Raw genomic sequence first — 24,306 nt, 5'->3', positions numbered from 1 at the left:
CTGGGATAGTTCAAAGGCCTTACAAATCTGAATTAAAACTTGCAGTACACAAGCAAAATAAAAAAAGTAATTATTTAATTTTTAAAGGTGCTGAACATTCACACTGCTCAAAGAGGTTAACAAGCACCAGAGATGCACGTGCATGCTTTAAAATCAAGCCAACAAACCACCAAACCAGCGATGATCAGTCAGTGGTCACCCAGAAAGGACTATCTGGGTTTGCAACTGCTCCCTGGGACAGTAAAATGCTGTTTAGAGGACAGATCCGCCCCCCCTCTGGACTGATATGCCAATTTAAGCATGATTTTACTATTTCAGCCTATACTGGTTTAAGTGAAATAACCTATGTAGATGAAAAAACATCCATGCTATTCACTACATGATGTCTACACTATAGGTGTGACACATACACTTTAAAGTGCAGACTAAATGAAAGGGTCAACACCAGAGCCTGGAATGAAAACAGGAATTGCTGTGCACATCCTTCAAGGATTTTATTATAATCCTTTCCAACGTTCACTATGATCTCCAACCATTAATAGAACATATGGACAGCTGCTGCCTGAAGTAACCTGTCCCTTCTGTCCTCGGCCGATGTGAGAAGCAGAAGCGGTAAGAGTCCTGACCTTCCCCTGCAACCTTTCCTGTGCTTTCTCTCCCCAGGGTTCGGCTGACAGCACTCTCCTCTGGCCGTACCTTCAGACAACTCGCAGAATTCGTTTCAGGGTACTGAAGCTACATTTGTTCACTCCAGTCCAGCGAGGATCTGAGCACCTAGCACCAGTGTACCTACTGGTAAAACGTTAAGCTCTGCACGTTATACTGTTACTATCAGCCTATCCACAAGACCAAAACCAAATGAGGTAACTTTGCAGGACCTCTGTTGGTATTACTGTGTTTGGATCTTCTCTACCCTACCTCATGGGTACCACCTTCCGCTATTTTCAATTAAAAAAACTCATGTATTCTTGAGGATATTAACAAAAAAAAAAAAAAAAAAAAAAATCAAAAACTCTCCATCTCTAGCCTTTGACATCTGTCACGTACCATTTGAGAGTATTGCTTATTCTGGAGCCACAGGGAAGAGAAATTAATTTCTGAGAAAGATAGCATCTTCAGCTGTTCATTTCTGTGCTAGCCAGCTAAGCCAAGCCACACTTCACAGGAGGACTGCCTCACTTTGCTTGAGGACAGCGAGCGAGGTTCTCTCACGTCACAGCTGGGGCAGAGACAAAACAAGGCAGGTGCCTTTGCACTGATGCAGACCAGGCACATTCCCACCACCTGCTGAGAGCGCTGAGGACCCTGTCTTCCAGCAAGAAGGAGAAAAAGGACAGCTAGGCACAGCAGCTCCTCAAATGCTCCAACAATTCCCAAAGCAACTGCCCATTTAGGTCCTTAGGCTTATGGCAAAACACTTCTAAAAGCTTAACTCAGCCTTCAAATGATTGATTTATCCTTAACAGCGCTGCTTTTGGTCAGACTATTTACAGTTTATTTTTCACCTTCAGCCAAGTCCAGTATTTAAGTGTGACTAGCACAAAAAACATTTCAAAAGGCATTTCAATACATGCAAGACAACTCCTGCCTGTACGCAAAGGCCCCACCAACTTCTAAAAAGATTTAGCATCAATGATTAAACCTGTAAGAATATATCCATTTGCAGAAGTAGAGTTACACAGATTTAGTTTTTATTAAATTTGCAGTAAGAGAAAAGAAATGCCAAGAATGGTTTATAGAAACAGCTGAAATGCTATTAAGGAAAGAAATTACATTGGGATTAATAATTTCAAATACATGTGCAGCATTTGAGAGCAAAAGGGCAGTATAAAAATAGATCAAACCCTTTTGACAGGCTCTCATTTCTTCACACCATTCCAAGTCACGTTGCCTGAACTGGCAAGGTGAATCAGAAAAATTTAGTTCTGCACAAAGTATGAAATCTACTCTTTTGCAGAAAGCTAGCAAAACATTTAGGCACAAATTAAGCTCCAAGTTAAGTAAATCCAATGCTATTATGCACACACAAAGTCAAACAACTCAAGATTCAAGCCTCAAAAAATTAGAGTAAAGTTTACAACCAAGAGGATTAGAAACTATTCTTTGTGTTGCTTTGGTTTTGGGCTTTGGTTTGTTTTTGTTTTTTGGTTTTTTTTTTTTAATTGAAGCACTAATTCTCAAATAACCAATAACTTCCGCGAAACCTTAAAACCAGCAAGTCATAAGAAAATTCCATGAGTTCAAAACACAGCGCGTGTTGTTCAGATCACGTCGGTTCTTGTCAGGAGAGCAAATTTCATTGAAAATGAAACAATCCTCAGAAATTCCACAATCCACTTACAGAGAAGCTTGATTACTCCCTGTCAATGGATTTCCGAGTAAAAAAGTTATAATGGTTATCTTTATTTTCTTTCATTTTTAATTGGAGTAAACTTGATTTCTGCAGGTCCTCAATCAGCAGCATCCCTATTACACTGAACAGCCCAATAATGCTGTGTAATCCCCATTGTAAACAACTATTTTGGGGTTTTTTTTTCTTCTGGTTCTGACTTGCTTGTGGAAGAAGCACAAGGGAAACAGACAAGCCTAAACTGTTGCGATATGTGGTTATCAGAGAAAAATTAATTAGCTTCAAGTTAAAAGTGTATTCTTCCTCCTCTTCAAAGGCACAAATATGGATCTGCCTACTGCTCCAACAGCTGTCAGGGGGAAAAAAAAAAAAAAAAAAAGCTGTTCCTTCCATAAAATACAAATATGCATCTATGTGATGCCATTGCTGCTCACGTACCACTGGCAAGCATAACTCACATGCCCTACGTAGAGTTAACCCCTAGATAAACCCCCAAAGTTTACCATCCATTTCCAATCAATGCCAAAATTCTAGAGAAAAACAGTTTTGCTCTTTAGCTATAGTAAAGCAATTATATCTGTGCCAAGGCAAACTTGAAAAAAGAGATTAATACCTGTGGGAAGAATGTTTCCTGCCATAAGAAGCTCACTTCATGTGACAGTGATGGGTGTCCTGTGAAAACCACCGAGCTAGGTGGACTGTAGTTTGAACACAGAAATCACACTGGCAACCTAAGACAAAGCATTTCTTACCATCTCCCAAACAGAAATTATACTAGTATTTTAAACTCTAAACACAACACAGAGTCAAAGTTTCACATTCATAATAATTGCAAGGTGCTGAACATAGTAGCCCTGAATGCCTGCCTAGGAACATGTGTGAATAAAGGAAAGAGACAATACACATTAATATTTTTAAAGATGAAAGCATAAAACAGTCTTCTGAGTAAATGAAGTCTCATTCTGTCCATCAACAGCAGCAGCTTGGACTCAACCTCATTCTTGACCCAGTGTCTCAAAACACTTTATAAGGGGTACTTGTGTCTGCACCCCACAGGACAGAAACCAAGATACAGAGACATTATGGACCGATCCTATGGCACCTCCTTGAAGCAACAGGACCCTGCTTGGCTCGAAGGGTTTCTCCGCTTCGATTCTCCAGTAGGACAAGACCCTACAAGACTTGCCTATGAATAAAAGAAGTCTATGATGCTTGCACACACTTAATTATATTTCTGCAGGCTACAAAAGTCTTGCTATATTCATTTTAGCAAACTCTACCTGATAGTTATGCCTGAAGAGAAATTCCCTGTTAGGAAAAAAAACCCTGTTCATCCAACTTCAGTAGCAAATGCAAATAGCTAATTAACCTTATCTCCATTACACTGGCCTGACTTTGCAATACATCTGGCACAGAAGCAAGAATTTTTTTGCCTTGTCCAAATCTTCTTACGTACATACAGAGCCTACAATCAACAGGCTCTGAAGCAAATCTGACTAGCAAAGATTTAGCCTGTATGTACACCTATACCCTCCACACTGTATTCTATATGCACACTTGTGGATGTCATTTCATCATAACTTCTAATGGGGAAGAAAGAAAATGGCAGACACATGCAGAAAATTGTATTTAACTGTCTGGTTGCAAATAAAGCTGTATTTGTGTACTTGAGAGGTAAAAACAAACTAGCCAAACCCTGTTCACATACACATTATCAATCCAAGGTGAATAAATCTATTATTTCACCCACCATGGCTTTTTTCCCCCCTAAAATAAACATGTGCCCAAAATATGTACTTCAGCATTTCACCTTTTCATAGTCTGTTTTAAATACAGCTATTTTTCCTTGGCCCAAATTGGTAAGGATAAAGGAAAGCAAGTTGGACAAAAGGTCAGATTATACTGAAATTGAAATATTTATCAGAAGAGCTATTTCTGCCAAGGAAGATAATCACAAACGTAATGTCTCATTTGATCCTTAATTGACCTGTGTGTTTTTCATTAGGAAGTGAGGGGAATTAACCTAGAGCTAATTACAGTCTTGATTCTACAAACCTGCAAGTGCGTAATTTTATTCACATAAGTATTCCTCAGTGAAGTTATGCATGAGCAAATACGTTTGTAGCTTCAGGGAATAAGTCTTGAATAACTTAACCTTTTAAAAACTTTTAAGTGGCTGCTTTATAAATATTTCTTATATACAACCCATTTTGTATTTTAGGCTTTACACGTGAAATTTTTCTGAACACCAAACAGCATTTGCTTTTGTTTCAGAAAAACAGCAACAGTTATGTTTGCGTTAGGAAATAAGTCGTAGTTTTAAAGAATGAACATTTTAAATACGTGCCTTTATTCATGCTGGTCTGTGAAACGACAGTCTTTGGCTTAATGACGTCGAAGTGTAGAGGTTTGTAGCAATGTATCTTGACTTCAGCACTGAATTAATTTTCAATGTGTAACACAACCAGTTTCAGGGGAAGAAACTTTCCAAGACCTGTGTACATGCAGGTCCCTGAATACTACGGTTCACTGACTGATGGAAAAACTTTCTGGAACATGTAAGGGGGGAACCTACGCTTACCAACGCTCTCCCCACACCCACATCGCTGCCCCAGTCTCTTCATTACATTCAGTGGTTTGTGCCCAGAGTTCCTCAAACTCTGCGGACCTGTATCTGCAGTCCTGCAAGCCGCCACAGATTACTCCAAATACCAGTTATATAGGGCTCAAAATTGTAATCACAACTTCCGTGCAAATGCCCTCCCAGCTGGCTGTTGCACCACCAGATGAGGACTTGCTTTACATCCAGGCTCAAACAGAAAATAACTCCTTCAGCCTGCTTTCCCAAGGAAATGTTTAGACTTGCTTATCTGCTGATAAACACGTCTGCCAGACCCTCTCTAGTAAGTTTTGAGCCTATTGGCCAATTATAACCAAATTTGACATAGGTTTGGAGGCCTAAAAGATATTTACTCTGACAAGTGGCAGAAAAGCAGGCAGCTGCCTGAGAATACAGCCCCCGTTAGTGACCCTGTGAAGAGAAAGGCTGGAGCAGGGACATACTGCTCAGCTAGCAGGGACTCCAGCCTTGAGACACAACGCCTGTGGGGAAGAAAAAAAAAAAAAAAAAGGTTCCTTTGGGGTTTGCTTCTTATCAAAATCCTGCAACATATTCTGTGTATGAGAGCAATTAAAACATATTGCCTGTATACCAGAGACACACAGATACACGCACCTCTGTGTGCGCGCTGTGTAAGCACTCGCACCTGGGTGCGCACACACAGTGCGGCGTGAACTGATCATAAAGAATAATTGATCACATAGGAATTTCTTTACAGCTTGATGAGGTGTTGACATTTTAAGCAGAGAAAAGTAAACTCAGTAATGTAATGCATGAAAAACCTGGTATAATGTAATCAAACACTACTTTATAAAAAGTATTTTAGTTACCTCAAAATCATTTCCTTACTACAAAAAAGTCCAGCCCTTATAGAAGCTGTAATAGAGAAATCTTTCCTCGTTTCATGCACTCAAAAGAACAAGGTTGTTGATGTACAGCATGATACAATTCATAGATATCATCAGAACGTTACAATTTGTAGACTTTTTGAAAACCTTATGGTATAACCCTTGTTACATTTTTGCTACCTCAACCAGATGCAAAACAGTAAGAGGAAAGTGCTTATCAGAAGCAAGCCTGGTCTGAAACGTGCACTAGTGAAGAAACCAGTTTGACACCTGTGAACTTTAGACCAAACTGCAGTGTTTTCTAATCAGTTTCCTCCAAATTTTGCCTATCAGCAGCAACATTTTCAGTTTGTTCATGACAATTTAAAAATAAGAGCTCGTATCTTCCAAAAAGGATCAAAAATCCAAATGGTAGTAAGTCTAAGATATATTTTATAGTTTGTTTTACGGGGTACCACCAATAGACCTAATTAATTTGTTTCTGTTCAATATTTGCGATATTTACAGCATAATGATCTAGATCATTTTGGCATGTACGAGTCAAATACTGATACATCTATAAATCCTCACCAACTTCTTAAGTAGTGACAACCAAGATAACCATGTTGCTTTATATGCTATCCTGTCCTTGCAACTACCCTAAGGTCAGTAGAAAATACCTGTCAAGTTTTTAGAGACTCTTCTGGCTTATCCCATATTCTATCTGAAGGCTGTAAACTACTTGCAAGGGCTGTTGTTAGCAGCAGCGTTTAGGCTGGACCCAGAGACACCCCAGCACACTGCATCAGGTACTGTGTTCATAAGACAAAGCAAAGCAGTCCCTTCCCCATAGGATTTACAGTCTAGGTAAGTGCTTTGTAGTCAACGGCAAGCCATCAGTGGTTAAGAAACAGAGCAGCTCATAAACTTTCATCTAAAAAAACCAAGTTAATCTTATTTCTTGGGAATAGTAACACATCATTTCCCACCTGAGCATCAGACTTCCTCTCATTGTTTCCTTGCACCTGGCAATAGATATTATGTCTTATGTATTGAAGCTTTTGTTTTCTAGGAAACAGTACACAGAGAAGAATGACAGAAACAGGCAAGAAAGATGAGACGCTGGGAACAGCCTTTGTGAATCTGTCAGTTTACATCATTACCAACCAAAGCTCTTTAAAAGAGAGTTTCAAGGCCTGAGGGCTTGATTCTGCAAAGCGATGAATGCTCTGGCCTCACTGCAGCAAAGACCCCAGCACATGCATCACTTTAATTACACAAGTGCACCAATTAAAATGGACCTGCTTGTATCCTTAAAATTAAGCATGCACTTAAGTGCTAACTTGAAGCCAGAGCATTCAGTACACTGAACCACAGCAAGGACTATTAGGTCAGGGATACACAAATATGGATAGGTGCAGATAAAACTACCCCAAAGGCCTGAGTTGTTTTTTTTTTTTTCCTGATTGCACAAGTGTCAATCAAGAGCAGCTCAGCTGAAGCCAAACAGGGTAGTAGGTTGTGGGAAGACAGTCAAGGCCCTTAGGTTGTATTTACTGTGATGGATTCCTTATTTTGAAATAATTGCAAAACTGTTTCATAACAATGCAAAATTTCAACACATGAACCAGAGAATCTACTTACAAGCAGATAATGAATTCATCATACTGCTGTAATAGTAAAATGCTGCTTTGTTTTTTTGGTTGCTTTTAAAAACCTCTGAAAGAAATCCACTCCCTGTGCATACAGCCTTTGCCAGGAAAAGAAAGCAAGAGTAAGCTTCTCACTAGTTGTCAGACAGAGGCAATTTTGTCCTCTGTAGGTAACCACATGGTAGCCACTCTGTCAAATTAATGTACACTGCCTCCATGAGTTATTCCCAGAGACTGTAGCTTTTAACATCCTGACTTTAACATGCCTGTCATTCAAAATGATCCATTCTCAGAAAATAACAATGGCTGTACTCGTTTCCCTTCTCTTAAGGCAAACTTTAAATGAAGCAGAAGAGAGCATTTCAGCCTGAAAAGGAGACAACATAGGAAATGCTAGAAGTTTATAAAAGCATGAATGAGACAGAGAGGAATAGGGACCAATTCTGCACTATCTCTATGCAAGACATAGGTGCTATCAAAAGAAGGTTCAAAATAAAAGGGTGTGGTGTTTGACACAGTGTAAAGTTAAAGCTAAGAAATTCCTTGCCACAACACGTTGCAGATGCTAAAAGTTTACACAGGGTCAAGGGGCAATCAGAGCAGTTCATGGAAAGGAAAAATCAGCGAGGGCTGTAAAGACACCAGCTCTCCCTTAGGAAGCATCCAAGCTGCAAATGATTGCATGCTGAGAGCGCCTTCTGGAGAATTATCCTTACACGCCTGCCTTATTTTTAACCCCCCCACCCCAGCACTGCTTTTTGTACTGTCAGACCCAGGACGCTAGACAGACCTCTGGTTTTATCCACAAGAGCCTCCTAAACAGTGACACTTTCTGTAATTTACATTCATCAGGTTCTTAAATCAAGTAGCCAAACGCTATGTTTCTGAACAGCATCACCAAAAATTCGAGTGCTATGATGTGACTGGTAAACCAGAGTTCACATCAGTCCATCACAAGTGACAAAGCCCATCCGTTAACAATACCGTACCACCGTGCAAGAGATTACCACTTCCCAAAGACCCACAGAGTCCTCCATCACCTTCAGTTACAAATCAAGACGTACCTTGACAAATTGGCATTTTGATTTAAAAGCGCATTTCGGGAGCACTGAAGATTAATCGCCAGCTTCTGGCGTGCAAGTAACGAGATCGTATCAAGGCGCAGCGTATGACCAAAGACAGAAGGTCCAACGACTTCCTACCAGCCTCCCAGCTGGGGCAAGTAACACACTCCACCGCAGCTTCTTGCGCTACAGTAAGTTAGGAACAGCTTAAGCGAACGCTCGACACCACGCACGGGACGGGACGGGAAGCCAGCCCACCGCCGAGCTCGCCGAGCGCCCCAGCCGGGGCAAGCAGAGCCCCAGGTTTGGGCGGGAAGGCGCCGGTGAGCTTTCGGGGCGCTCCCCTCGCCGAGGCGGGCGCGAAGCCGGGGCCACCCGAGGCTGCCTTGGGGCACGCCCGCGGTGCGGGGCGCTCGCAGGCCGCTGCCGCCGATCGGGCACGGCAACTCCGCGGGACCCCCCCTCCGGCCCGGCCAGCCCCGGCCGCGCAGGTGCCCGGCCGCCAGCCGCCGCGCCGCCCCGCCGCAGCATCCCCGCTCCCCAACACCCGCTCCCCGCCCGGCCCCGGCGTCCTTACCGGCTGCGGAGGCTGGCGGGCTTCGCGGGGCTGCCCTCTCCCGGGGCTGCCTCTCCCGCCGCGCTGGCACCCCCGCCTGCCGCCCGCACACACCCCCTTCCCGCCCGGCTCGCAGCCTCTGTACTTGGGTTTGGGGTGGTTTGGGTTTTTTTGGGGTGGTTTTCTTTTTTTTTTTTTCCCCTCCTCTCGCCCTCTCCAGCTCCCACTAGTGATCGCACAGCCGGCCAGCCAGCGGAGGATTAGCCGCCGCCGCCGCCTCCTCCCGCCCCCCCGCGGGCGGCCGGCGCGGAGCTGCCGCCTCCTCGGCCCCCGTCGCCACCTGAGGGGACCCTGGGTCACCCACTGGGGCCTGCCGAGCCCCAGGGACGGGGCTTAACGGGCCGGTTACCCACATCCATTAATCGCCAGCCAAGTAACCGGCCGCCGCGTCCTCCCACACGCCCGGCCAAGCCTCCCTGCACTTGGCTAGCGAGACAGCAAGGTTCAAGAGAAGCGAGGCAATTTACTGCTGGGATTAAATTAACAACCAAGATAAAATGGACAGCGTGGGAATGGCCAATGGAAAATGAATCGCCGATACGTCATATAGGGTTTATAGCAATCAGCAATAATTTATTGCAAAGTGTAGGCTGCACCATGGCCCCATCATAGATACTCCTGCTATTACTTGTACTACATCTCACAGACAGTCCAGTACCATCCCGCGCTACCTTACAGGCACAACAGAAAACTCAGCCCAGAGTTTTCAATCTCAGTATTATTTTATTACTGCTTCCCTCTTTTCTATGATTGATTAAAGAAAATAACAGATCAGCAGTTCAAGTTATCATATTAAAAGTCTGTGACCACAGTTGAGTCCATTATAACATGTTAAAATTTGTGACTTCTGAGAAAAAGGTGAATTTAAAATGGGAATATTTGAGGTATGACTACATTAGCATTTTAGCGTGCATCAGGAATGCACTTTGAAGCAGTTGTGGAGCAGCCTCAGTGCACAGACTGCAAGCAGTAAGCCAGAAAACGCATCCCAGGAGTGCACCTCAAGCACTTTGGGGCCAACAGGCATTCCGTGCACAAGGCGAGGCTGCAGCCAGTTCAAACGCGTTGGCCTGAGTGCCAGGTCCTCAGCACCAGCTGTTTCAGACAGCAAATCTACTGGGCCACGCTCACTGGTGTTGCAGACACACATTACCCTAACCTCATATAATTTCAATTTCTCACACTCAAGAGGGGTTAATACTCTCCCTCACTTTCTGAGGGGGTTGATATATTAATATATTAATATTATGTTCACATACACAGAAGTTAGTCTATCCCCCTTTGACTCAGAACATTTAATTTGCAGAATAATGCATCAATATTTTGGGGCAGCTACATGGAGGAGAGAGCAAACCAGCTCCAAAGGAGGAGAGCTTCTTCCACTGCATCTCTCTGTTCTTAGGCCCAAACCTATACTCTCTCCACCCACTGTAGGCATGGGTCTTTTTACTTTACATGTGTCTCAGTCAATACTAGAGGCAGAAGTGCAGAAAGACTTATTACTAGCTGAGGCAAATTTGGAAATGCTGAGAAAACTAGGAGAAAGCTTGTTCCAGCAAGATTTCTGGACGGCTATTTTGTGAAATCTGTGTATGCAAGTTGTCCTAGTGCACTTCATGCTCCGCACTTTTTTTGGCCTGTATCCTAGCCACAGCTCATTATAACACAAGTATATTGTCTATCGTGAGCCTAAGGTTTCCCTCTCAGCAGAGATACTTCACTTTTTCATTGTTTTCCCTCTTCTGTTTGCCTCCTGCATACAAACAAGAGAAGACTGAGACAAATAGAAGTACTGGCTCTTCTAGAAAACAACTGAATAACTACCCCATGCTGCACTGGCAAGAGAAACCTAGAAAACAAAACTCAAAGAGGAAAAAAAAAAAAAACCACCCTCAGGAAGTAATAAAGACAGGGATGAAAAGGAAGAGAAGACATAAAAATAAAGGGAACAAAAGGAAGGTGTAACAGAATTTAAAAGTGCCATAAAGTGAAACAGTTGGCAATGAGAAAAGAGGCATTATGAACACCTTTGCTTCACACTGCCGAACTGAGAGACTGAAAAGCGTGGTTGCCTTTGAAGCACAAAAATAATTAAATATCTACTGAGTATGTGAGAATCAAAGATTTGTGCTATAGTGCTCCAATGCCAGCGTGCAGCCCAAAAGGGACGAGTTGTTTACCAATTTCCTTGAAAACATATGGCAAGTCGTCAAAAATGCACGCCCTTCCGAGCTGCAATGGATCAGCAGCCACAGAAAGTATGCCGTCCTGGACTGAGCTCTAATGAAGGCATGACAGTTTCCCTCTTCTCTCCACAACCTCCAGCTAATCTTTTCTAACTGGATCACATCAGCCACCATTCTTTAACTCCTAATTATATCAGACCCGATTATAACAACACTTGAACAAAAACACTCAAAATATTGAGCTCCCAGTGACAATACCAAAAAGGAGATGTAGTATTTCCGAACAAGACGCTGTTTGAGGTTGTTGGGTAATTGTCTAAATCTTCTATCATTGCTAAGGTAAACAGATGAAACCACAAAAATGTTCGAGCCTCCTGGCAAAGTTTTCAGCGTGCTTTCACCTTCCTGACCTCAAAGTGTTGAGCACTGCACTACTCTGCAATTCCTTCAGATAGTATGTGTTGTCAGTGGAGGAGAATCCCCCCCTAAACACATGCAAATAAACCATCCGGTGGAAAAACAAATATTGTGTGATCTCTTCACCTTTTGTCTATGTTTATAAAAGACAACATAATCCTTTCTATTCTAGAAGCCAATGCTCTATCTCTTTCCAAAACAGTAGTATTCTCTGTCTTGTGATGAGCTCTGTGGCTCTGCACTTTATGCATTGCTTTTCCTCGGTAAACAACTTAACCAAATCTGTTTGTCATTTGGTGGCCCTATGTACTTCACAACGAAAAACAAACACATGCAACCAATTTATTCCCATTTTCCTAACTGTTGATCAGACATTATGATTTTCCTACCGTACCAAACTTGCAGGTTTCAGTAATGCAGCAAGAGATGATGTTATCATGCCAGATTAAATAGCATTTGTTCTTTACTGTACAGGCAGGATGATACAATATTTCATGGCTTTCTTACAGTTCTATAACACGATTACATCTCATCTTCAAAACTCAATACCAAACTTCATTTGTCTTTGTTTACTCACGGATTACAGCTGATGGTTCTCTACCATCTGTTTGCTGGAGTATAGTGTCTGTAATGCAGTGCTGTGATTTTCAAATCAGCCCTTAAACTGTGATAAATACAATATCAAAAAGTTCCATCAGCCAGCTAAAAAATGACTTAGGAAAGAGATAATTGCCACACGTACTTTGTCAAAAATGCTTTTTTTTTATTAAATATACTGATCACCTACCCAATGTCTCTTGTAGTATGCTTATAAAAACCCCAAACAAGTAAAACACATTTTAATGGCCAAGAGTTGATCCAACTGTTATCTGCAGACTCAAGTTATGCTTATTTACATGCAGCACAGTCTTATTTCATATTTGCTGTGCAAACTCTAGAAGCTTAGGATCAAATGTACTTCTTGTTACCTCACTCTGCCGTAGGATGCATATGTACATATATGCGTTTGAGTATTACAATGGGAGTAAAACACTGACAGCCCATCTTGATAAAAGGAGAGGAACAAGAAGAAAGGGTACATGCTTCCCATGTGAAACTAATTGCAAGAGGGACAGAGAATTGGAAAGAACATAAAAGGCGCTATATTTGAACAAAATTATTTAAGACAGCCTTTCCCAAACTGAGATCCAGGGACTAACTTCCTCCTGGGAAGAGCAGCTGGCTGCCTGCCTCAGCATCTTTCACCAGAAATAGGAGCCAGCAGTCAGCCATAACATCCTCCACAAGTTTCAATGTGCTGGAGTCCTCTCCCTATGAATTTCTGGCATTCACAATCCTTATTGATTTAAATGGGGCTTGAAAGCCATCAGAACTGAGCACTAGACATCTTTACTAAATAAGAAAGTTTACAGTGCAGAAGTCTCTAGAGAAAATTTAAAAGAATAAAACCAAATGACTGTCTCTAGGACAATAGCAGCAGGGAAGAATGCCCTGTGATTAAAAATAAATCTGTTGCCTGTAATGCTTTTAACTTCAGTTAAACTACTCAGTCTTAAACTGCAGACAAAATATCCTAGATTTAGGGTACATCCCAAAGCACCCACATACACCTTGCTGATAGCAGCGGTGCACCCAAGTCCAGTGAATGGACTCGCACAAAGAGCTCTTCACTTGGCTAAGGCTTCCATGGACTGGGACTTCAGGCTCCACTTTTTTGTGGATTTTGTTATTGTTTTTCCAACCTTCAGCAGTATTTTATAGCTTCTGCCCTCTGAACCACTAACTATTTTTACAATATGGATTAATCCCTTTTCCAGTTTAAAGAAACAGCTGAGATAGCAAACTTTAACAATTTCATATTCTGAACTATAATTAGTTTAATGTAATGTTATTTGTTCAGGAGTGTTGGTCCTTTAGTCAAGTTTCAGTATAAGCCCAACATAATCCCTGATTTTTTTGCCCCTTTTACATCTCATACTTCTCTGAAACATTTTTTAAATGTTTTGATCTACTAAACACTTACTGCGTGCCTTGTTTTGTGGTCAGTATTTTCTTTGATCACTTCTTTGAAACTTAATCCAACAGGTGTTATTTTAATTAAAAGCAAGTCTGTCATCGTTCTTTTATAATATTAATTTCATTTCACTACTATGGAGTATATTTTATGCGTTTTCTTCCTCTTGCAACTCCTTAATTTAGGACTCATAATAAGTATGACTTCTATATTTACTGTTTGTTATTTCTATATAAGGTGTATATAGAGTAATATTCTTATTCTTCCTATACTGTAATGTCATTTGATATTAGTGGGATTTCCTCTTGGATTTAAACCCTTGAAAAGGGATGGGCTTTCTGGAGAGCATAAATTGACCAATTTAATGCAATAACAACAGCAGTTCTCCCTGAATGCAGCTGTGCTGTCACAGGGGTTAAAATTCAACCTTTTGCAGAACAACAGTGAAAGATCTAGGTATTCCTTAAGACATCAAAACAAGGACAGGGGCTCGATCTTGAAGCAGCCATAGAAAGTTCTTGGAACAAAACTGTTTAAGCTATTTTACTTTTATCCAGCGAGCTATACGACTACCACGTGGAGAGGAGGCCCTGGTGGAAGCCTGATGAAGTCAGCAGAGCCTGCATAGGAAGAGGTACATTTCTTTATTGAGATCTTCCTTTGGACATGTTTTGCCTTTTCCAAGTGTGTCAGGCTTGATCTGGAAAATGGGAGTAAGAAAACAGCTGATTTCTACACCAGTGACCCACCCACCGCAAAGGAGTCCCATGCTGAGAGACTGTTTCATTCTCCCAGTGGAAAGGAACAGGGTCTCACTTTGTTTTAAATTAGGTGTCCTTTTATTTGTGGGTGCCCATTTCGTCAACCACAGGCCCAACCATACAGTGCATTTCTCCTATATCCAAAGTGGAATATGTAAAAATACAAAAGGCATTCATTATCTCATAAAAGGATCCTTTTCATTTGCTCACTGTTGTATGGTGTGGAAAGCAAAGAGAAATAAGCCATGGAAAACAAAAGAAAGCTGACGTGTAGAACATTGCATGGCAGGGATAAAACACCACTAAGAGCCAGGGAATTGTCATCACACTGGAGTTACATCAGACTATAACCATCTCCAGCACTATTTCACTAGCTCTCCCCATACACATCACTGTTGCATGGTATTCTGTCAAACAACTCTAAAAATAACAGCCAAATACCCTTGCAGTTACGGCACTCCTTCCTTCCTTGATGTGCTATGCTTTCAAGATCTGCCATGTCACATAATCCATTGGACTGCTCCCTTTTGCAATGCAGAGATGATTTCCAGTGGTTTAGTATCCTGGCTTTCTCCTGATGAGGCTCCAAGGAGTCAGCCTTTTGATGACTTAATGACAGAGCACTGCATCAGGTGAAACCCAATGGGTACAATGTCCAGAAATTAAGCAGGTTTCTTTGTCTTCAGTTCGTTAATAAAAAATTAGAAATTTCTTGGTAAGAAAACATTTAAAACAGCTTAAGCATCCAGGAATCACCCACCACATCCCCTCCCCACCCCCAGCTTTGCCATGCCTTCACACTACTCAGATTTAAAATATTCATCATTGTATATTTCCCCCTACACATGCTGGCTGTGGGACTAGCTGCATATTGAAACTTTGGAAAGCTAGTCATTTGGGCCAAATCCTGCTATTACAGTTTCTCTTCTAAAATAAAGAGAAATACCATAATAAAAGAACTTAAATCTTCGTAACACTATTAGGAGGAAAGAGAAAACTTTAAAACCAATTTTCAGTCATAAAAAATGGTAACCAAACAACCCAGAGGTAAATACTATTAAAGAAGCAAACAAACAAAACAAAAATCACCCACTTACATGTAATTTCCAATATCCGATTACAGTAAGAGATACAAACAAACAAAAAAGTCATTTGAGAAAGGACCCTTTGCTCTCCGACTGAAGCCCTCAACCAGAGGTTGGAGAGCCTGTCTTTACTTCCCTGGCCCAGTCAATCCAGCTACTCCATACACAACAATGGAACAATTTCAAGAGGAGCCAGGGAAAATTTCCCTGTCCTGCCCCAGACTTCTCATGAGAGAGATCTTGAGCTTCCCACCAGCGTCTTTTATCCCAACCACTCTCCCGGAATACATTGCAGCTCAGATGCAGAGATCCCCATGTCATTATGTCCTTTATAAAGACTACTGGAGATGGGACCATGCATCCTAGTCATATTAGGGCATTGCTTGGGTTTAGGGGGTTTTATTGACAGGCATAAGCAGGGAAACTGAAATAGTTTGCATTTACCAAAAGTCATGCGAAGAAGTCTCTTCAAATCCAGGACCATAGAGTAACTAGGATACTACAAGCTACGTTATACTTGTTGGTGTAGATAAGAACTGGGAGAAGAACCAGTGAAAGAAGCAAGAAGACACTACATGGAAACTGGATTACAGTTATTTTCCTGCTGTGTTCCGAGATCTAGGCCAAAGAAAAGCAGGATGTTCGTCTGGTGGAAAATAAAGTGGGATTTTTTAAATTCCCAGTGTAGTTCTTCGCTACAAAGCCACTTATAATAGATAGCTCTTATTTCATAATAAGAATATGATGAAACTGAAAATGCTCTCCTTACGCTGCCAAGATGTCAAGAGTAAAACTCCCCCAGAGCCCTAAATATGTCTTAGCAGATAAAAGTTGCAGATCAGCGTACACTTGCTGAACATAAATGTTGGCAGTCCCTATTAATAAATGCTTGCACTAATCTGTTTTTCAGCAGATCAGCAGGGCACAAGCATCTCTAAAACCATGCACGGAGGACACAGCTAATTGTACCATTGCATATCGTGATGCTGTGCTGAAAGCAAAGCAGAGCAAGATGGGAGGAACTGCCACTCTAGGAAATATTTTTCCAGCAGCAAATCATTTCCTTGCATACTGGTAGGTCCATTTGCCTTCATCCTCTGCTCTCCTTCATTCTGACTGACCTATTTCACCTTGAGCAGCTTTCTCCAGGCCCTAACGACCATATACTCTTTCACAGTAAATGATTATCTAGTACCTTCCCCATGGGCTTTGGGTAAAACAAGACATATCAGGGAAGCATGTTTCTCTCTTCCCTGGCTACCAATATGGTGGTATCACCTAAATCTGATGTTTATTCTATTTTGTTTAGGCAGATGAAGAGTTTACGAAAGCTTGGTTATCAACACTGATAAACACACACAGGCTACCTGTAAGCATTTAGGCAGTACCCTGCATTCACAGGAGCATAAGACAGAGAGGGAACTGCTGCTAGTGAAATACAACCATTCTTGCATTAGAGTTGTAGAAATCCCCTTTAAACCTTTTCCTATTACTGTTATCGTAATAATAATAAAAAGCAGCAGCACATGAGGCACAGTGCCTTTTATCGCCATCCATCACAAAGATAAAATATATGAGATCTCTATATTTTACTTCCAGTTCCCAAGGTGAAAAAGCAATTATACTGTAGAGCATCGGCTCTCACCAGTTCTGGAAAGTGTTTTACAATACAGAAATGCAGCCTACAAATCCCTTCCTGCTCAGCCCTTTTTGGCCCATAGGCTCTCACGCTGGAGTGGCCCTAGTATGGTTTAGGTAATGGATGGGAAGTTGAGGGCAGTGTCTGAGCCCCAGTGAAACCCTGTTTAGGGGATTCAAGTGGAAGGGAAGCGGTACAAAGGGCTGGCATGAGTATACCTCAGTGGACACATTTATACTGAGTGCAGAAAACACTGATCACAAGAGGTAAAGCTCAGAGGATGCAAATATTGAAAACAAGAAAAGACCACCCGTTGACTTAGTTGCATCCTTCACCGCCTCCCACAGACGTTAATTTTACTGCTGAAAACAGATATACTTGTGGGAGAAAAGTAAGATTTAGGAAGGCGCACTGGAGAAAAAAAATTTTTTTCTTCTACCCTGCAACCACAGGATCCAGTTTTCTTTCATACAAAAAACCCACACCTTTTCTCACAGATCCTTCTGGGAAGAAGTTTTATATTTATTTGTTCGGTGTTAACCCTTCAAAGTTTTAGAGAATGCAGATACATGTCGTTGTAAATCCAGAGGTAGCACATACATAGCATGGATTCACTTTATTTTTTGAACAAGGGGGAGAAAACCCAAACCATTATTGGAAAGAAAAAACCCACAACCAAAACAGTCATTGGAGTGGAAGTTGAAGAACTCTCCTATTATTAAAGCACCAGTATTCCTCCCGTACTTAAAACTATCATGACATAGGAACACTATTACTCCTTTGAGGTGCTGTTTAAAGGTAGTGGCACATTACAGAGAAAGCATTTAAAAATATGGCCTTATTTATCCAAAGCATATTTGGCTTTGGCTTTTTTCTCTCCAGACTGGGGAAAGCTACAAGCATTTTGCAATTTGAAATTATTTTTGTGAACAGTGTTAAAGAAAGAAAAAATAAATTAATCCATTAATATCTTAGCCATAAAATTTGAAGTGGTTGCTATTGTATCTCAGCTCCCCTCTGGATGCAGTCAGCAATGAGTAAATGCTGGACCCCTATAACTCTTTGATTACAACCCCTTACATTCTTTCTGGGTGAGGTGCTATGCCGTTGGAGTAGCTGGGTTTTTTCCTCTCTCTTTGCAATTGTTATTTTCCAAACACAAGTTTTCATTGAGCATTTGACTTTAGACATATTATTTAACCAAGTGTTTATCAAACACCTGGAAAATCACTCTCCTTTAAAAATTTTATGATGGAAAAGCAATTACCCTTTAAGCCGTGTTTCAAAGTCACTTCCCAAGAATCCTTTGGAAGCAAACCTCAGCTTTCTCTCCTGCTTAACAGCTAATGTCACCCAGCAAGCATGTAAACTATTGCTGATTCTATTCTTTTAAGATCTAGTAACAAAATACAGATAATGAGGGTTTTTTGCAATCCGTGGCTATTAGTAACTGAAATCCTTAAATACACCAGGATGGGGTTAGTTTCAAATATTTCTATTCCTTATCGGTGTTTAAATTTGTACAACTGTTAGAGCCAAGTATGTCTTAAGCTTTTTCCGTACACCAAAAGCAAAGAGCAAATATGAATCAAAGGCCTTGAGATTCCAGATGAAAGAAAATGTAAATTGAAAAGTCTGTGTAAGAAAAAAAAAAACCAACCCACAACTTTATGGCAAGGAAATGAAAAGAAAAAAAAAACAAACCAAAAAGCAAGAAACAAGCTAACAATACATGTCTAACAGCCTGTACTCATCTGAATATGGAAAGATCCCCAGCCATGAGGATTTTGAAGATGCATTAGGCAGTAAGCAAAGTTGCAAGAGTTGCACAGAAGATTGCACAAGGGGGATGGCTCTGGTGAGGTTACCTTCATTTTTACCCAGGGAAGCAACATGCAAAGGCTCTACATCTATAATGCAAAACACTGTATTTGGGATATTTTGAAACAGGGATCAAAGTTCAGTTTGACCAAAAAGACAGGAGCAGGCAGTCAAATCCCATTCCAGATTCATATCCCGACTTCCTAATTCACATATTCAAAAATTTTGAGGTCTGGCTAGTTTGTGCTAACTCGTTATGCCATCATGTTTCTGAGTAGAAGCCACATTAATCAGTATTTACCCACTCAGCTGATCTCAGCACAGTCAAAAACCTAGTCACTCTCCCACTCTGTGACCAAGGCTGGAGGTGGCAAGCTCCCCAGCTAGCCCTTCTCTCCCTCCTCTTCCACCCCAAATTAATGAATACTGAGAACGACAAACAGAAGAAAACGGACCGCACTTCAGAATTACCTTTTAAAATTTTCACACACCATACACCAACATATGAAACAAACACAACATTTATACAAACTCATTAGTGTAAAATTGTCCACATTACCCATGGAAAGCCCAGGTGAAGGGCCATTAGGCTGGGCCACATCCACACACACACTCACCAGGTGGGCAAACAGCCTCTCTAGAGCACAAATTGCTTTTAGTTACTCTGCAATTATGTTCTGTCTCATCCTTGCCCCACCACGATGAAGGGTGCTGAGCTGCAAGGCTATAGCATCAGGGAACAACAAGAGGGGCTGCTCAGTGCAGGGGCGAACTGAGGGCAACCCCAGCACCAGCCATGCCTTCACCCACCAGGATCCTGTCCCCCCACAGTACCTGAACACAACAGGCAGAGCCAGGTCCTTCGATGGCCCTGGATGTGGCAAGGGGTGAGCCAAGTCTGAGGTACCAGACAAGAGCAGCAGGAGACAGAGCTGGAAACAAGGGTCAGAGAAAGGTGCGCTCAGAAGGAAGGAAGATGTGTTCAGAGCTGACCTTAGATGGAGCCCCCATCACCTGGGTAGGATGTGTGGGTGGAGTTCCCAGGTGGGGCCTCTCTGGGCAATTAAGGCTCATTAGCACGCTCAGGCCACGACAGAGAGCAGTCAGATTGGTAATAGGTGGGAAGCTCACAAGATTAGTGCAAGACTGGAGCTCATTCCCCAATTTATTATTTTGTACATGAAAACTACATGCCATAAATGCAAACAACAAAAGTTGAGGCTCTTTCAAGGTTCCAGGGACAAGCTATCTCCCTTAATTTGCCCTGACTGGGGAAAGCTGAGGACACTTAGTCCACAGGCAACTTCCCCAACTATAACTGGAGCATAAACAAGTTAATACAAGACACTGTTGACTTCCTCTCTTTTTCTTTTCAAGAAAATGTATTCTGTTCAAGTGTTCTGAAAGTCACTGAATTAAAAAGCAACAGACACTTTATACTGGAGCAGTGGGTAGACTGGCATAAATACGCTAGATTTATACGCTAGTCTCACAAAAGACACAAGACAAATTCCAAATAGTACCAAACAGTCAGTTATAGCAGGTACAAAAGTTATGGCCAGTTTCTGTGGTTTATCAAATCTCCTCAGGGAATGAAAAATAAAATTAAACTAAAAGCTGTGATTTGGTCAAGGTCAAATACTTTTGAATGCATTTTACCACTGTTTAGGATACTAATTCCTTGTTATATAATGAGAAAACAATGAGATTACCCTCAGGATCAGTTCGCTAAGCAAAAGGCTGTCACATATTGCCAATTAGCACATATATAAAGGCACCTAACCATGAAACATTACTGTTCATAATAATGGATACTACTGTCTTCAAATTCCCTAATGAAATTCTCTTTTTGCAGACATGAGCCTCATCACAGTTATACTGATCCCTTCAAAGACAAAGCTATTCCATAAATATACACTCCATTTACCTACACTGCAACATTTACGAGAAAAAAGTAGTGCTGAGGACTACTAAAGTGGACTCTCATTTCACAGTTCCCAGTAATGATAATGGAATGTTTTAGATTTGTTCTTTGGACCAGATGCTTACCATTTATAAGATGTTACTATTGTCTCCTGGATTAAAACAATCTTTTTTACAAATTATAATGATGTTTCTTCTGTGCCATTACAGCATCCATGTAAGCTTTCCTGAAGCATCTCCCACAGTCTCCAAAGTGAGACAACAGCGGCATGAGATGGGTACATGCAGTGGAGTTCAATGAAGTTTTAAAATCTGGCCAAAACAGGGAACAGATTGTTGTCAGCCATAGCTCAGCTAATAAGTTATGTTATTTTAAATAAATGCACTTTCTGAGCCAGGGTCATTCTCTATGGAAAGCATGCATGTCAGAGGAGGACATAAACAAGTCACGTGCTCTTAAGAAATGTATTTGTATTGGGTTTGCGTGGCAAGGTTTTGGTAGTGGGGGGGGCTACAGGGGTGGCTTCTGTGAGAAGCTGCTAGAAGCTTCCCCTACGTCTGATAAAGTCAATGCCAGCCGGTTCCAAGACGGACCCGCCGCTGGCCAAGGCCGAGCCCATCAGCGACAGTGGTAGCGCCTCTGGGATAACATATTTAAGAAAGGGAAAAGAAGTTACAGGGGGGTATAGCAGTTGCAGTGAGAGAGAGAGGAGTGAGAAGATGTGAGAGAAACAACTCCGCAGACACCAAGGTCAGTGAAGAAGGAGGGGAAGGAGGTGCTCCAGGTGCCAGAGCAGAGATTCCCCTGCAGCCCATGGTGAAGACCATGGTGAGGCAGGCTGTCCCCCTGCAGCCCATGGAGGTCCACAGTGGAGCAGATATCTACCTGCAGCCATGGAGGACCCCACGCTGGAGCAGGTGGGTGCCCGAAGGATGCTGTGACCCCATGGGAAGCCTGCGCTGGAGCAGGCTCCTGGCAGGACCTGTGGACCCATGGAGAGAGGAGCCCACGCTGGAGCAGGTTTGCTGGCAGGACTTGTGACCCTGTGGGGGACCCACGCTGGAGCAGTCTGTTCCTGAAGGACTGCACCCCATGGAAGGGACCCATGCTGGAGCAGTTCATGAAGAACTGTAGCCCGTGGGAAGGACTCATGTTGGAGAAGTTCGTGAAGGACTGTCTCCTGTGGGAGGGACCCCACGCTGGAGCAGGGGAAGAGTGTGAGGAGTCCTCCCCCTGAGGAGGAAGGAGTGGCAGAAACAATGTGTGATGAACTGACCCAAACCCCCATTCCCCATCCCCCTGCGCCACTCAGAGGGGGAGGAGGTAGAAAGTTCGGGAGTAAAGTTAAGCCTGGGAAGAAGGGAGGGGTGGGGGGAAGGTGTTTTAAGATTTGGTTTTATTTCTCATTATCCTGCTCCGTTTTGACTAGTAATAAATTAAATTAATTTTTCCCCAAGTCGAGTCTGTTTTGCCCATGACAGTAATTGGTGAGTGATCTCCCTGTCCTTATCTCGACCCACGAGCCTTTCGTTATATTTTCTCTCCCCTGTCCAGCTGAGGAGGGGGAGTGATAGAGCGGCTTTGGAGGGCACCTGGCATCCAGCCAGGGTCAACCCACCACAGTATTGCTCATCTCCCTGGTGAAAAGTAATATATGGATGCATCCATAGCTTACTTCCATCCCTCTTCGTAAGAGATACTTTGGTATATAAAAAGTCCTCATGTTCTTTCAAGTAGCATAGATGGGACAAGCAGCATGAGCAGCCGCTGTGGATGGGGAGAGAAGAAATCCTAATAAACAGAATCCCAGATGATTCCAATGGCCACAGGTGGGAAGCAGGACAGGCAGGAAAAAAGGTAGCAGCCATTTGGTCAGGTAAATCATCGTCTACTTCCCATATACCTCTGTGCGTGAAGCCCACACACAGAGCAGGTTTGGAGCAGAACAGCTGTTACAGAAATCCACCTACAACCAAAATGGTGATGAAGCATTCATAAAATAGCTTCTGCAGGTAACTCAGTAGTTATATAGTGGCAGAAGTTTTCCGGTGGTGCTGCTCAATCATTATAGACATTGGCATTTTGGAAAAGTCTAGATTAGATAGATTTTAAACTCTTAAATGATATGCTTCTTTGGGAATCAAGAAGAGGGTGTCATCTGTCCTCTGGGCACATACATTAAGAAGCAATGTACCAGCCAGAATGTGAACATGGGAATGGCTCTGGGGACAAAGGAAAATGCCAAATTCAAGCAGCTGAAAGAGAAATGGCTGGGCTGTGAAAAGAAAGCAACATTACACTGTGAAATAATGAGGAGAGCGTACAGCATGTACAGACTAAAATTCTTGCATAAACTTGTATGCGCAAGGTGCTCTTCTCTGTGAGATGTGTGATGTTTGATTTTCTGAGCTTGAGTATCACAAAATCTTGCGTGTTTTATCAGGAGTACCATGCAAAAAAAGAGCCCGGGAATACTACAGCCTTTCCAAAATGCTCCTATTTGGGGGAGAGTCCCTCATGCTGGATTAAGTTTTAGGCTATTTTGGAAGGCTCTCACTCCTTTGAGGAGAGATTTGGGTGAGTATTTCAATACAAGTTGCTAAAAGAAGAAAACCCACATATGTTTCCCTCAAGAAATCAGGGAGGTGCATAAAACTCACACATCCTGGCCTAAGGAAAGGACTTGAGCTTTTCTGATAGAAGGAAAAAAGGACTTCAGCACAAAAGATGCAGATAATCATTACAGCCATAGTATGAGGACCAGTATCATCTGCTGGCTACCTATCTGATGGCGATTTTCATGCTCATCAATGTAAAGCCTGCGCTTTTGTCCAGTAGAAAATATGCACACATGTGCACGCACCTACATTTGCTCTCAAGTGCGCACTGCCTTGTGCTGTATGCTTTATGCAGCATATTGCCAGCATATTAAGATGCTTCACTTCTGGAGCCTTTCAAGTTGTACTATCTTCATTTGTTAGGATTTGCACATTACAGCAAATGACTTGTCACCTCATCAATGGACTCTGCCATGCTAGATTGCGCTTATAGGATTTAGAAAATTTAAATCTTCTGAGTAAAATTTTGCTTGTCCCAAAGCATCAGCAATTTTTATTGCATAGGAATATTCCTGCTGCCCTTAAGAACAATTTTTCTGAAGCCTTAAAACAAGAGCACCTGAGTAATCCTGAAAATCATTAAGTATGAATCCATCCAAAATATTTCCCATCATAATCACTTTTCAGCCAGAGACAGTATATTTGTTCACTCATGCCCGAGTCAGCTGACAGGGCGGCTCGCCCGTTTCCCCCAGCCCAGGAAACACTTTCC

The 24,306-nt window shown here is 42.2% G+C and overlaps 1 protein-coding gene across 6 annotated transcripts in view; it reads right to left on the bottom strand.

Annotated features, from left to right (window-relative positions):
• The window catches only part of BMPR1B (bone morphogenetic protein receptor type 1B), a 265,710-nt gene extending 245,739 nt beyond the window's left edge, over nucleotides 1-19,971 (bottom strand). For 5 of the 6 annotated variants that reach the window (XM_050895611.1, XM_050895614.1, XM_050895610.1 and 2 more), the window contains exon 1: nucleotides 19,887-19,971. The gene's annotated coding sequence lies outside the window, so the exon portion shown is untranslated. The remainder of the gene's footprint in view (nucleotides 1-19,886) is intronic. The other variant, XM_050895620.1, reaches the window with a different exon arrangement.
• Nucleotides 19,972-24,306: the final 4,335 nt, after the last annotated feature.

The sequence above is a fragment of the Gymnogyps californianus genome, chromosome 4, assembly GCF_018139145.2.
Source record: "Gymnogyps californianus isolate 813 chromosome 4, ASM1813914v2, whole genome shotgun sequence".
Lineage (NCBI taxonomy): Eukaryota > Metazoa > Chordata > Aves > Accipitriformes > Cathartidae > Gymnogyps > Gymnogyps californianus.
This window is presented reverse-complemented; position numbering and strand designations above follow the sequence as displayed.